The sequence below is a fragment of the Castor canadensis genome, chromosome X (assembly GCF_047511655.1).
Source record: "Castor canadensis chromosome X, mCasCan1.hap1v2, whole genome shotgun sequence".
Classification (NCBI taxonomy): domain Eukaryota; kingdom Metazoa; phylum Chordata; class Mammalia; order Rodentia; family Castoridae; genus Castor; species Castor canadensis.
In genome coordinates, this window is record NC_133405.1 from 77248920 (window position 1) to 77263496 (window position 14577).

Consider the following 14577-nt stretch of genomic DNA (forward strand, 5'->3'; position numbering starts at 1 on the left):
AACGGGCCGGAGCCGCCGTGCTCACACGCACACAGCAGGGCAGCGGGAGCCAGCAGAGTGCTGCCTCCTTTCGGGTTGGTGTCCGGGAAAGCCTGGCCAGGGAATGGGGCACGGTCACCGCACGCTTCGGCACGAGCGGGAAAACCCACGCGGCGGCCTCGGCTGGCGCCCGGGCCAAAGCCGCAAAGGTGCGAAGCCGTGTTGCCGGCGCCTCCCCCGCCCACGGCTCCCGCGCGCTGCCGGGCGGCCGTGGCCACTACCGAGCGCCCCGCGGGCGGGGAGAAGTTGCCCCCCCCCCCGGACTGAGCCTCGCCCAGCTCGTCACCTTTGCGGAAATTGGCCTGCGGCCCCTTCCCGCTCTCAGAGGTGGTCGAATCGACGCTTCCTTGCATGGCTTCTGGCGCTTCTCTGCCGCGCCCCGAGACACACGGCCGCTTGCTCTCCTATACCCTGCTTGCAGGGCAGGGAGGTCCGGGAGCGGGGACCACCCCCCCACCTTCAGGAAAGTGTGGAAACCGCGCCGCTGAGTTGGCGCCGTTCAGCTGAGGAATCCAGTGGTTTCAGCATGACTGCTTCTGCCTGTCTGATTCGTGAGGGACCGAATCACCCGCGCAAGGTTTTCTGTCTTTTTCGAAGTTAAAAAAAATGACATCCCCATTTCGACACCAGCACTCTTGATTTTTGTCGAGCTTCTGGTTGCATTTTGGAACGAGCGAGTCTCCTATTCGGCTTCTGGCTTTCGTCTCTCGAGCATACTGTTGAATTCTGTGCAGAACAGTACACTTAGCTTTGTGGCCTTTTTCGATCGGTCTGTTTCCTAGACTTAGCTGAAAAGATATGATTTGTGTATAGGGCTGACAGGGCTGTTTTTTGAAAAGCGTGTAAAGCACTTTAGCCTTGGGATTTGAAAAATCTTGGTTGTTTTAGGTGGAGGAGCGGAGTGTATTGATAGTTCCGGGAGTATTTTGCTTGGTGAGAAAAGGTCCAGTGGTGTCAGAACTGCAAGGGACCATTAGGATTTTGCAGGGTGAATCTCCCTTACATCTTTTACACATGGGGTAACATATGACCAGACGTTTTTATTTACAGCCGTGACGTTCTCGTGGCTGAGGAGAATTTACACTTATTGAAAAAATATTTTTAGAAGGGAACAAAAAAGCCCTAAGTAACTGTCATTTTACATATTAACTGGGAAACCGGCTAATCAAATAAAACTGGCTGAGTGTCTGAAACTCTATCCCAGTGAAATATGTGGCTGTGAATATAATTAACCATCTGTCTAGTGAGCAATTCAAATTTGGGCTGGTACATTTTTATTACAGTGTCTAATTTCTGGAAGACTTGTACATTTTACCCAGCAGTAACAACAAAAACGTATTTGATTACTAGATAAAAAAAATTTACTTTTGTGCTGGTGGGATTTCTTTCCCATCCTACCCTCGTATCTTCCCTAGTCTCCACACTCCTTGACCCAGGAGGTCAAAATGAGTCTCTTGTTTTTGCAAACTGCATATTTACAATAGAGGAACTCAAACCAGCTCTGGCAGCTAGTGATTAGACGTTTTTGTTTCTTGGAAATACTTTCCAATATTTTACCTCCCACAGAACCTAGATAGATTGCACGCATTTGAGTTGAAACGATACAATTTTTGGTGCACATGTGTTAAAATTGGGTAGGGTGATTCAACCAAATTTTAAGACTTCAAAATTTGACTCCATTTACCTTCTATTCTACTTAATTCCCCTTCCTAGCTGTCCCTTACCTTTTCTAACTGCCCCACCTCACCCCACAGACATACACTAAACAAATAAAAAATCACACCCTTTTGTCCTTTTAGCCAGTTTTTACACGAACAGTATCTGATCTGTGATCTTAACAATATGTCAGGAAAGTGCTTTTAAGAAAACCAGAAGTGCAAAATACCATAACATAAAAGGACATTGTGCGTATTTTAAAATTTTCCCCACAGTATGGTTTTAACTCCAAAGTAATTGCTAGGAAAAAACTGAATAGAGTTTGGAGGGAAGATTAGAGTTCACAGATTTCCACCAAATAGCTATTGTTAGCATAATTAAAATGAGCCACAGACTGATTGTGCAGTAGGCCAGAGAAAGTCATTTAAAAGAAAATACTTTTAAAACAAATATTTGCCTAAATTAGAGCTCTGATAAATGGGTAACAATTATGTAAACACATGGCAGAATCTGACATATGTCAAGTCTGTTAAATAAATCAACCTGTTCAATGAATAAATCTTCGATGCATCAATGCTTTGTAACACTCACGCAAACCCCTATCTCCCAGTTGCCGAAGTCAAACAACTGCAGAACACTGCTGCTTTCTGTTTTACTCATAGTCTGTATCTCTTCCCTCTTTTTTCTTTCTTCCACAATCTTCTGATTACTGTTAAGCTACCCATAAAGCAGAGAGAACTAAAGGTGTGTTGGTGTCGCCTGTGTTTAAGAAGTAGGAGAAGAGAGATGAGAAAAGAGATAAATACTGGATTTTAGACACTCAAAGATGTGCTCATGCATCACACAATCACTGTGGAGGTTCTGGTCTCACTGAAGTATTTGCTTAGTGGAGGGACTACCTTGACCAAAGAAGGATTGATTGCAGTTTCTCTGTACCTAAGTTCAGTTCTAGTGATTTTTTTTTCTTCTGTAAATCCCTTAGTAAAGGGAGAAGAGGAGATATTAGTTGACCTTTGACTCTTATGTTTAAACTTTTTATCTGGTGGCATATAGCAAGGTTTAAGTTTTCCTGCTGGCAGCAAGCAAAAGGAGAGAAGGATCAAAGTGGGTGGTGGGTGATAGGGAAGGGGAATGATTCACTAAGGAGTAGATTATTTTGGCTTCCTTGTTTTCCCCATCTTAGAGATTTCAGATTTTACATTTTTATTTTTTTTTCTTCCTTTGAAAAGTTGCGCCCTAGTTGACAGTTTCTCCAACAGAGCAACTTTCAAACCCACGGTCATAGGGTTAGGCATAAAGAACTTGTCTAATTCTGTAGGCCACTTCTCCAGGGTTGACTGAAAACAAAACAAAGAACACTGGAGAACAACTCACTTGGTGCTACCTGTAAGTTCACACCTTTTCTGTTGTCCAGAAAATTACATTTTGGGCAGAGAGGTACATTCTTCTCTCTCAAACAACACTGGGCTTGTGCAGCAGTAAGCACATCACAACTTGGAAAAATCTGGTCTGAGTGTGATCAGATAGGAGCAGGGAGGAATCTGTCTTTTAGTGATAGCATGGCCTTTCCTGGGCCAGCTTCAGGTAGGGATGAGGACCTTCTTTTGTCTCCCTTTCCTCCAATACGTCATCACCCACAAATTGTGGTAAGAATAGTAAGGAATATGTTCTTTTGGGACCTTTTCCCTGGATAAGTGTCATGATCTTTTATCTTCCCCTTCCTTATTCCCTGGTTCAAAAGGAACTGAAATCATTTTTTCCCTTGGGGTGCTGGGAATTGAACTCATGGACTTGTGCATGCAAGTGCTCTACCACTGGGCCATAATCCCAGTCCTTGATTTTTTTTTTTTGAGTTACACAAACTAGCCTAAGCGAGAAACTTCTGATGTTCACCTTGAGTGTATTTAGAGGCTTAAGATCAAGTTCTTATTTTGAGCCTAAGTGCTGGGGCAGTGGTGAGCCATCCTCCATCATGAAGGGTAAAGCTAGGTGTAGTTGTACACTCCTGTAATACTAGCACTCAAGGGGCTGAAGCTGGAAGATCTCGAGTTTGAGGCCAAGCCTGGAATTATAGTGAGAACCTGTCTTAAAAAAAAGAAGAACAGGCATAACAATTTATTTCCTTTGGGGGAAGTTAAAGCATTACCTTTACAGGAGACTTCAAGTAGGGTGACTACATATTGTGGTTTACATTTGTTGTTCTGGCATACTTACTTCACTCTCAAAAATGTCCCAGTTTGGAAAAAATTCTATGATCGTTGTAACCATAAGCCACCTTTGAAAGAAACTGGGCTTTTTGATTTGGGGAGATGGTCATATTTTCAAAACTTGGTGGAATAATGAGCTTTGGCGATGTAATGGTCCCTTAACCCAGCTCAGCCTGTCATTTTCCTATCTCAGAGATTTCCTGGAGAAGAACCTCAGAAATGATTCCGGCTTTATGCTTGACCGAATTGGATTATTGGGTCCAAAGATATTCCTCTAAAATGCAATTGTGTGTTTGCACATACACATGCGCACAAAGAGGTGTTAGCTGCATGCTGGAGTGTGACTCTTCTTACTTTCATGAAAGGCTGGTAAGAGGTAATAAGCTGAAAGTTTATCAGGAAAAACTTAAGTTTAGAAAAAACATACTGACCACCCTAGTAGTTGTGAGAAAAAAGATATAGTATGAATTCTTCTTTTCAAAATATGTTGGAAAAGTGCATGCACAGCTTTGTTTGCATGTAGCCTTACCTTTAATCCATTTGCCTTTATTTTAATGGACAAAATGATCTTTTAAACTGATTCTCAGTCCTAAGTATCCATAATTGGCTTTCATTTCACTAGGGCAGGAGTGAATGCAACTACAGCCCACAGGCCAACTCTGGCCTGTTATGGATAAAGAAACAATAGACAAGAAGGTAAAATGGAGCCACTTAGACTTGTGTTTGCAAACGTTTTGAAACTCTTTTTCTCTTTCACTCTCCCTCTCCCTCTCCCTCTCCCCTCCTCCCTCTCTGCTCTTCTCCTCTCTCTCACTTTTCCTCTGTCTCTCACTACTGAGGTTGAATTCTGGGCCTTGCATTGCTAGGCATGCACTTTACTATTTGAGCCATGTCTCCAGCACTTTCTGCTTTAGTTATTTTTTGAATAGGGTCTCTCATTTATGCTCAGGCTGGCTTGGACTGCGATCCTATTTGTTTCCCCTGTATCTGGGATGACAGGCATATGCCACCACACCCAGTCAGCTTTTATTGGTTGAGATGGGGTGTAGAAAACTTTTTGCCTAAGCTGGCTTCAACCCAAGATCCTCCTGACCTCCACCTCCCAGGTAGCTAGTATTATATGCATGAGTCACTGCTCCTGGCTCAAACTTCTCTTTCTTAATTGAGCTTTACCCAACCCAATGTTAAAATCAGTGAACATTTCACGACCATACCTCAGCTAATATCTAGGGCTTGGAAGATTGTCAGAACCTGGAGGAGTGATGGGGTGATGACTTAAAGAATGAAATTCATAGGTGAATTTGTTTGCTTGAGTCAAGATGTAAATAATCACCTTGTCTTTCTTGCTTATGCAGAAGACTAAATTTTGTGGTGCAACTAAATTCTTTCTGCCCTCCTTCCTGATATTTGCCGTGTTATTCCAGACACATGTGTGATTTATTAACCCAGAGACTAGGTTGCATTGACTTGCTTGAACAGAAACCCACTATCTCTTTAGCTACTAAGTAACTGGAATACATTCCAAAGATATGCTACTTTACTAGAGAGAGGAGTAGAAAAAAGAATAGCATTGCCATCTAGCCCAGTAGTCCTTAACTTTGGCATGAACTCCTATGAAAATGTGATGATTACCAAGGATGATCTTCAGAAATGTATATGTTTACATATATAACATTTGCGTACATTTCAGAAAGTTCAACAATATATTGTGGGTTAAAATCCTCTGTACTAGACTTTCCTCAGTTGTTACAGAATTCCTATGCATAACTGTCATGGTCACAGTAGCTTGAAATGGAAACCATGAAAAATGACTCTCTCAAAAAAGCTTGTTATTAATATACTTATGGTCCATAGCCCCCAGCTACTGTTATAGGCATTTTTCTGATTAACCTTCACAGGCATTTTTATTATGAAACAGAGCCACTTAATGCTCACTTGAACATTACTGTTCTCACCAAAAATAAGTTTCCTCATTTCCCCAAATCCTTGACTTGTCAACTTTCAGATTCTTAAAAATGCTTGTTCAGTTCTCACGCCAACAATTTAATTACTAATATATTAAATATATTCCATAAAAACTCACTCATTCTCATATGTCCCCTACATCTCTTCCATGTTTTTCTAGCTCTATACATTTCTCTTAGCTGAGGGGCTGACAAAAATAGTGAACTCAGGACTGGCAGAGTGGCTTAAGCAGTAAAGCTCCTGCCTGGCAAGCATGAGATCCTGAGTTCAAACTCCAGTACCACCAAAAAAAAAAAAAAAAGAAAAAAAGTAAAACAAAATAGGGAACTCTTCTCAGCACCAATTTTTAGGTATGGTGATGGGGTCAGAAAGGAAGATGATGTCCAGATATCTTCATGAGCACCCTTGAGACTCATGGGCCTTTTAGAGTATTAGCTATCCTGGAGAGAATTAGTAAATTTCATCCTGGAACTTTAACGTCATATATTCAATGACCATGAACAAATTGTTTATTATTTCCTATCTTAGCAGTTTGTAATATTGTGGAATATGAGGACTAATAGAATCCTAAGGCTGTATGGGTCTATTAATTATCATTTGTGATTCAAGTCAGCAAGCATTTATTAAGAATCTAGTATGTACTAAGTCCTGGGAAACAGGGAGCAGAGAAAGGAATAAAATGGATTGTCCAGTCATAAGAAATTTGTTGGCTGGGTCTTTAACCATCTGAATTTACCCTATCCTTTTTCTAATTCATACGTTTCTCTATTGTTTCTATATTCTACCCCTTGGAAAATAAGTACAGATGCCCAGTTTTTCTAACACATCTGGACATTCCTTAGCAGGAAGTATCCCTAGCTGGGTTGAGACAAGATTTCCAACTTTCATGACACAAATGTTTCTGTTCTTATATCTTCATTGGCTTAGCAGGCTCCATTTAATAGAGAGTAATATATTTATTTTTCCTACAATTCTGAGGCAAAATTTTTATCACTGCCATCATTGGTGATGTGAAATTGCAAATAGCATTATGTAGGATGTATTGACTACTGCCTTAAGACTATAGTGCAGAGTTACTGATTTCTGACTAATGAATTGAGTGTACTCTGTAAAAAACCTGTTGCTTATACTTAGTGGGTTAGTTTTTAACTACCTGGTTAGTGGTTGTGTTGGCTACTGTAAAAATTATCAAAACTTTGTGGTTTAAGGCAACATAAAACTGTTATTCTGTAGATCTAGATGTCAGAAGTCAGGAGTCTGAGCTTGGTTTCACTAGATTAAAGTTAAGATGTGAGAATGGCTGCATTCCTTTCTGGAGGCTCTGGGAGGAGACTTGGTTTCCTTGCCTTTTCCAGCTCCTAGATGCCAGCCACATTTCGTGTCTCATGGCAACCTTCTGCAATCAAAACTTGCAATGGAGGTCTTATTTCCCTCATGGCATCACTTCACTCTTGTTTCTATCATTACATCTTCGTTTCTGACTTTCACTTTTCTACCTCCCTTTTCCACGTACAAAGACCCCTATAATTACATTGGGTCTATCTGAATGGACAATCTTTCCATCTCAGGGTTAGTTGACTTGCAACCTTAATTCCTCTTGTAACCTAACATATTCACAGGTTCTGAGATTATGATGTGGACATTTAAAAAATAAATTTATTAGCATATAATAGTTGTACAGGGGGATACATTGTGATATTTACTTATGTGCTTAAAATATATCTTCTTGGATTTACCCCATTCATTGTTCTCCTTCTTTTCCCTTCTCTTCTTAGAACAATTTCAACAGGTTTCATTTTTTAATTTTCATATATCTATAATACATCCACCATATACACCTTCATTCCCCCTTTCCTTATGCCCACCCCCCTCTCAGTGGTACTCACCCCCAGAAAACTTATTTTGGATGTAGACATTTTTGAAAGGCAGTTAGTCTATCTATTGCAGTGACTTTTTTTTTTACTTTTTATTTTGCAATATAAATTGAGAGGAAGTTGGAAGAGAGGCCTTTCGTACCCTTCACTCAGCTTCTCCAATTGTTACATCTTGCATAATTATAGTAATATTATCAAAACCATGAACTTGGCATTGATGATGAGTGTGTATAGTTCCCTGTCCTTTTATCATGTGTTTGTGTAACTACACACACGATAAAGTGTTATTCCATCATCACAAGAGATCTCTCTTGTGCTACTCCTTTAGAGTTTTTTTAGCCTCACTGGTTCCTACTCCCCACCATCCCAAACCTCTGCAATCATTAATCTGTTTTCCATATCTGTAGTTTCATTAATTTGAAAATGTTATATAAATTGATTCATAGACTATGTGGACTTTTCAGGTTGGCTTTTTTCACTCAGCATAATGTCCCTGAGAGCCATTGTTTCGTGTATAGATAATTCCTTCCTTCCTACTGTTGAGCAGTATTCCATAGTGTGACTATATCAATGTTTGTTTAACTATTTACCTACTGAGAAACATTTGGCTATTAACAATTTTATAAAGAACCTTCGGTTTTGAATATTAACAAATGAAGCTGCTGTGAACATTAATGTACAGGTTTTGTGTGAACATAAGTTTTCATTTCTCTGTGAAAATTCCCAGGAGTGTGATTGCTGGTTTATATTGTAAATGTGTGTTCAGTTTTTTTAAACTAAAAACTGTTTTTTTCAGTTTTTTAAATAAACTATTTTAAGCCAAGCATAATGGTGCATGTTTATAATCTGTACTCAGGAAGCTGATGCAGGAGGATGGAGAATTTGAGGCCAGCCTGGACTACATAAATGCTGTATAAAAGAAAAAGGGAAAGAAAAATAATCTATTTAAAAACATTTCCCAGAGTGTCTGTAGGTAACTTGTTACCAGTTATCAACATTTTGCCTGTTGGCATAAATTATAGAAACCTTACCTTATTTAAGTCATTTTACCCTCCCCCATTTATAACTGTCTTAAATACTTTTCCTGTACATATATTTAGAACTACTTTAGAAAGTGTTATATTTTTGCTTCAACTGTCAAACATAATGGAGAAAGCTTACTTTCATTCTTTCTGTTGTTCTTTTCTCCTTCCTGAATTTCCAAGATTCTTTTACATTTGGCTTTCTGTTTATAGACCTTCCTTTAGCCGTTCTTTTAGTGGTTTTCTAGCAACAAATTCTTTTGGGTCTCCTTTATCTGAGAATTTCTTGATTTCTCCTTCATCCCTGAAGTATTTTCACTGGATATGGGATTCCAGGCTGACAGTTCTTTTCTGTACGTGCTTGAAAGTCATTGTGCCGTTACAACTTTCTAGCTTCCATGGATTCTGATGAGAAATCTTCTGTCATTTAAGTTGTTTTTTCTTGTAGGTAAGGTGTCATTTCTGTCTTGCTGCTTTTAAGATCTTTTTTCTTTTTCTGAAGTTTGACGATGATGTACCTTGGCATGGAGTTCTTTGGGTTCACCTACCTTGGGATAGATTCGACTTCTTTTTATAACTTTTGCCAGTCTGGGGAAGTTTTGATTATTATTAATTCAAATACTTTTTTGTCCCACCTGCTTCTATCATTCCAGGCCTCCTCTGATGACAGGAAAATTTGACTTTTTAGCCTTGTGTCCCTGTTCATTTTTTCCTCAGTCTGTTTCTTCTTCGTTAGATTGAATAGTTTCTATCATTCTGTCTTCACGGTAACTGATTCTTTTTTCAGTCCTTTCCATTCTGTTGTAGCGATCATCCATCAATGTTTTTTGTGTGTTGCTTATTATTTTGGTTTGTCTTTTATTTATGTATGCTTTATTTGTTTGGTGAGGCTTTCTATTTTTCATTTGTTCTCAGAGTACTTACATATTGCTTATTGAAGCATTTTTGTCATGGCAGCTTTCAAATCTTTGGTAATTCTAATATCTCTGTCATCTTGGTTTTGGCATCTATTAACTGTGTTTTTTAATTCAGATTGAGATCTTTCTGGTTCTTGGTATGGTGAATGATTTTTAATAGAAATCTGGACTGTTTATAGTATATTACAAGACTCTGAATCTTATTTAAACCTTCTGTTTTAGGTGGCATTCTCTGACATTGCTCCAATAGAAAAAGGAACTTGTTACCAGGCAGAAGTAAAAGTCTCAGATTTCTCATTCAGCCTCCTTGACACCTTGAAGACAGGGCTTTTCATTACTGCTGGATGGGGGTTGGAATTCAGCCACACTTCAAGTGTGTGGTAGGCACATTTTGTATAATACATATGTATAACATTTCCATCACTCTGAAGGCTGGATTTTGGAATGAGAGCAGTAATGGAACATTCTATAAGAATTGAGATTTGCAAAGGAAAGTTGGGTTTCAGAGAAATCTCTTGAATATGTTGAAGGTAATTTTCTACAGGGAATGGTTTGTTACATATTACTAAACATTTTAATTGAGTCATTATCATCTTGTACTAATACATTCCGCATGTTTTACTCTAATTGATGTGAAAGAACTAAACTCATCTGTTCCTGTTTTTTTTTTAATTTGCAAGATTTGATTTTTAATGAAATGGTTAATGTCCATTTAAGACAACTTTGAAAAGATCAATGTATAAATATTTTTAAATACTTTGTTTTAAAACTAATGATTTCTCATCTCCACAAAAAATAAAACACAAAAATTACCTCTCTTAATTTAAATTAAAAAAAAAGAATTAAGATTTAGATTAGGTATTGTGCCACAGGTGAAATGAGATGAGGACCTACTTACTGGATCTGAGTTCCACAGATGGGCTATCCATGGAACTCAAAGCCAATGATTTGGTTCCAAAACTTGAGGTGCTATGAATTCTAGAGAAATAAGAGCACAAGGACTTCAGGTGATCCGTATGGAGTCAGTAGAGCAGGGTTGGTATCCATAATATTAACCAAGTTTCTTCTTCTCAACCCTTCTAAGACATGTAGAGTGACATGCTGTATATTCTAGCAACACTCTATTTAAGTAGAGGGAAATTCTTCTCTATTGTGTGTGAGGGGGTAGCTCCACAACTGACGCAACCATTGATTGAGGAAATATTAACAGAATAAGAGTAGGCTGTGAAAAGAGTGTTCATTTGGTTTGTAGAGTCTAGGGTTTATTTTGAATCTTGGTGGCCTTGATATTCTAATCTTTGAGGTTTCCAGCATGCTCAGCCAGGTGAGGAGCATTTGTGAAAGAGCTCTGTCCTTCACAGAGCCCTGTGTTGACTTGTTGGCACTTTCTGTCCAAGGCTCAGAGAGGTAGTAAACCCCATTACACAGCTTCTTTGTGAGCTGAAATAACTGTTGACCTCTCAAATCTTTGCTTAGAATAGCGGAGATGTCCTCAATGTGGATTGAGTCTTCTTAATCTTCCTTGGAGTAGTTTAGTTACATTTCCCTTACTGGTTCTCTGTATTATTTGTGCATACAACTCTATGTATTTCTATTTATGGAATGCCTGTGTACTGTGTTTCTTAGCAAGGGAAGAGATGTACATAGTATTTTGTGTGGTAATATACAGGTCACATTGTTCTTTCCCGCAGCAAGCCTTATATGTGTAAAGCTGTTACTGTGGTATGTTAAAATGTTCCATAAACCACATAGTCAAACACATTTGGCTAAATAGGTAAAAGAAAAGGAAATTATGCACATGCTGTAGTGAGTTTTTCAGATCTATGTGGCTATAAAAGAGCTTTATATCTCAAGGTCAAGGCTTTGGTTGTAAAATCTTAGACTGTGGATCATTCAGATCCTTTCAGTATGTGTACATGTTAGGAGAAGGTGAGTATGCCTTGTCTGTTGCTCAGATATAATGGAGATGATAGTGGGAGCAACTGAAGCCCCAATTTGTCGCTTTACCTCTCAAGAAGGCTTTAGATGCTCCACTTACTTTTGAAGGCAATAGTCACCAGTTGTGCAGAGGTGCCAAAAGGTCAGGATACTACTATACAGATCTAGGAAGAGAACCTGGAATTGGCCTTTTTTCTATTGATCTTACCCTTTTCCTGTAAGCCACTACTTTTGCTCTATTTTAATAATGCTCTGGTGACTTGGAACCAACACCTGAATGAAGAGAAACACTCATTTGCTTATTGTACAAATAAAGTGGTGATTTCATGATGCTCTGACCCCAGTGATCCATGATTCATTAAGACCAGTTCACTACTAGCCACCCATTAAAAGATGCTGAAAAGCAAGTCAGTGCATTAATTTCTTCTCTTTGATTTTCACATCTAATGTTCTACCCTCAGGTATGAATTTGATATCTTATTGCACTGAGTACCATTGGCTAATTGAGGTCTAAAGTGAATGCAGTTAACAGCAGGAAAAGAATTCTTTTGTTTACTGAAAAATTAGTTCATTATACTGAAAAATCTATAAGCCTTCCTCAGACAACCAGGCCACATACTAGACAATAGCACCTACAAATTACACTTGAAAATGAGAAGATATTTTGGCATAATATTCCTTGAAGAGAAAAGTGTTTTTCCTTCTAGACTATCCTTTTGGACTTTAGCCTTTCTCTGATATATGTGTGGCTCTGATCCGATTCCCAATAACTCTCTAGGAGGAGCTCCTCCATGCCATCTACTTATGGCACTGAAATGCCAGGTGTCACATGTGTATGGTGGCAGTGACCACAATGGGGACCCAAAAGAAGTTACTGAGGGGAGCTGCTGTTTCCAAACCCTCAATTACAGGGTGTGCTCAAGCAACTGAGACAGCCTGAGGTGGGAGAGGGAACAATGGATGATAGGGCAGAGTGCTTCAATCTCCATTGCTGAGATGGCCAGCTAAGGGAGACAGCAGTGTATTCAGGAAAGAGTTAGGTTAAGGGACCATAAGCATCAAGGGTACATATAAATGTTATCTTATAATTCTAAAGTGTCTCTGTTCTGAAGGACTCAAAGAGCTCCTATGTTTTATTTCATTTGGCTTGCACAAACATCCTCATGGACTTAGGAAAGGTAAATATTGATGACCTCATAAGACAAGTTGCTTTCCCTCACCCTAGGTCTCCACAGGTTTTTTTAAACTGTAAATTGGAGGATTGCATGATAGTAAAGTTTTCCAGGTAGGAGAATTGAATCTTGGAGACTTTTAAGTGAGTTGCCCAAAGCCACACTATATATCAAGAACAGAGTGATGATTACAGACCAGGCCTTGACCTCTTCCCATAGATTGCCCTATAAGTAGTCTCTCTGAACAGGAGGTAAAGGGGAGTCTTGCTTCCAAACATGTGATGCCCGTGCTTATCATTGCATTTAAAACTCTGCTTCACCCGATCACCTTCCCAACCTACTCCCCCTCACTTATCAACAGAACCTTTGACTATCCCCTTGATATTGCCCAGGATCTATCTTATTTAACTGCAACTGTTTTCCTGGCATATTGTGTGGCTGGTTGCAAGATCATTGCTACCCTTAGAGAGCAAAGTCTCAAGGCAACACTTCAGTTACATCAGCCAAGAGAAAGGCTGGGGCTCCTGTGTGTGGCAGGGTGATTAGAACAGGAAGAGACCAAAAACATCATATTATGAGGTACCTTTGGAAAGTAAGGAGAGTTGATAGATTAGAGCTGAGGGAAAAGGTCAAGGGCATGGGTGCCCTTGGGCCTCAAAGGGAGCCACTTCCAGAGCTGCCTGGCCCAGAGAAACCGACTCTGAGGCAAATACAATGATGGCTTTACCAGGTCCATGGAATAGGTTGGGGTGAAGTGCTCGATTTTTCCACAGCCAAGGACAAAGAAGATAACAATTATTAGAATGTCTTCAGTGCTTACTAAGAGAGGAAAGGCATTTATCCCTAACAAAGCCATACCACTTGTGCACACACACCACACACACACACACACACACACACACACACACACAATTAGAATCACGCACAATTTTGGTTGCATTATTTAATTGTAATACATGCAACACTGCATTTAACTATCAGGACTTGCTGGGAGAAAGGAAGGTGGTGGGCTTTTATTCTAGACAATTCAATGCATTTGAAAGAATGAAGCACTGAGAGATTAAGCTACTCAAGTTCACACAGCCAAAAAATATGTCAATGGATCAAAAAGCAAAATAAAAAATGAAAGTGCCATTATCCTTGGCCTTGGATCTTGGAAAGCTGAACTGTAGCCCAGTGAAGCTCATCCACGCTTCTGCTTTAATCAGTTTAATTCGTTGTTAACTTGTCTTTGCCATCTTTGGTTCTCTGTGTATTGTCCAAATGTCAATTCACAATAGTTGTTCTGAAACACTTTACAGTTTCAGTTTTTTACTTCCAGTCTCTATCCTTTTGTTTAGGTCTGGAAAGTCACGAGAGTCACTCAAGTGGCTAGTTGGATTTCTGTCCCCAAACTCCCTCAGGGTGTGTGTGTGTGTGTGTGTGTGTGTGTGTGTGGTTGTGTGTGACATTCTACCTTGAATCAGTGAAGACTCTGGGACTGGGAATGTTCAGGCTTTAAACTGAAATAAATAAATTCCTCTATAAAGATCCCTCCCACTGTGAAGAGATTTTCTGTGTAAAGATACCTATTCTAGTTGGGCCTGGTATGACACTCCTATAATCCCAGTACTTGGGAGGCTGAGGCAGGAGTTCTATGAGTTTGAGGCCACTCTGAGTGACATAGTGAGACCCTATCTCAAAAAAACAGATGACCATTTCTACATTTCATTGAGGTTTGGAAACAGGGCAGAGCACAACAAATGTGCTTTTGGGACATGGGATGCTCTTGCTTCCAGATCATAGAA

At 39.6% G+C, this 14577-nt stretch overlaps 1 protein-coding gene and 1 long non-coding RNA gene across 2 annotated transcripts in view; one reads left to right on the forward strand and one right to left on the reverse strand.

Annotated features, from left to right (window-relative positions):
* Positions 1 to 559, reverse strand: part of LOC141419406 (uncharacterized) — a 49013-nt gene extending 48454 nt beyond the window's left edge. The window contains exon 1 of the long non-coding RNA XR_012444170.1: positions 326 to 559. This is a non-coding gene — a long non-coding RNA (uncharacterized lncRNA). The remainder of the gene's footprint in view (positions 1 to 325) is intronic.
* The window catches only part of Nexmif (neurite extension and migration factor), a 170813-nt gene that overhangs the window by 838 nt on the left and 155398 nt on the right, over positions 1 to 14577 (forward strand). The gene's annotated exons all lie outside the window — the stretch shown is intronic.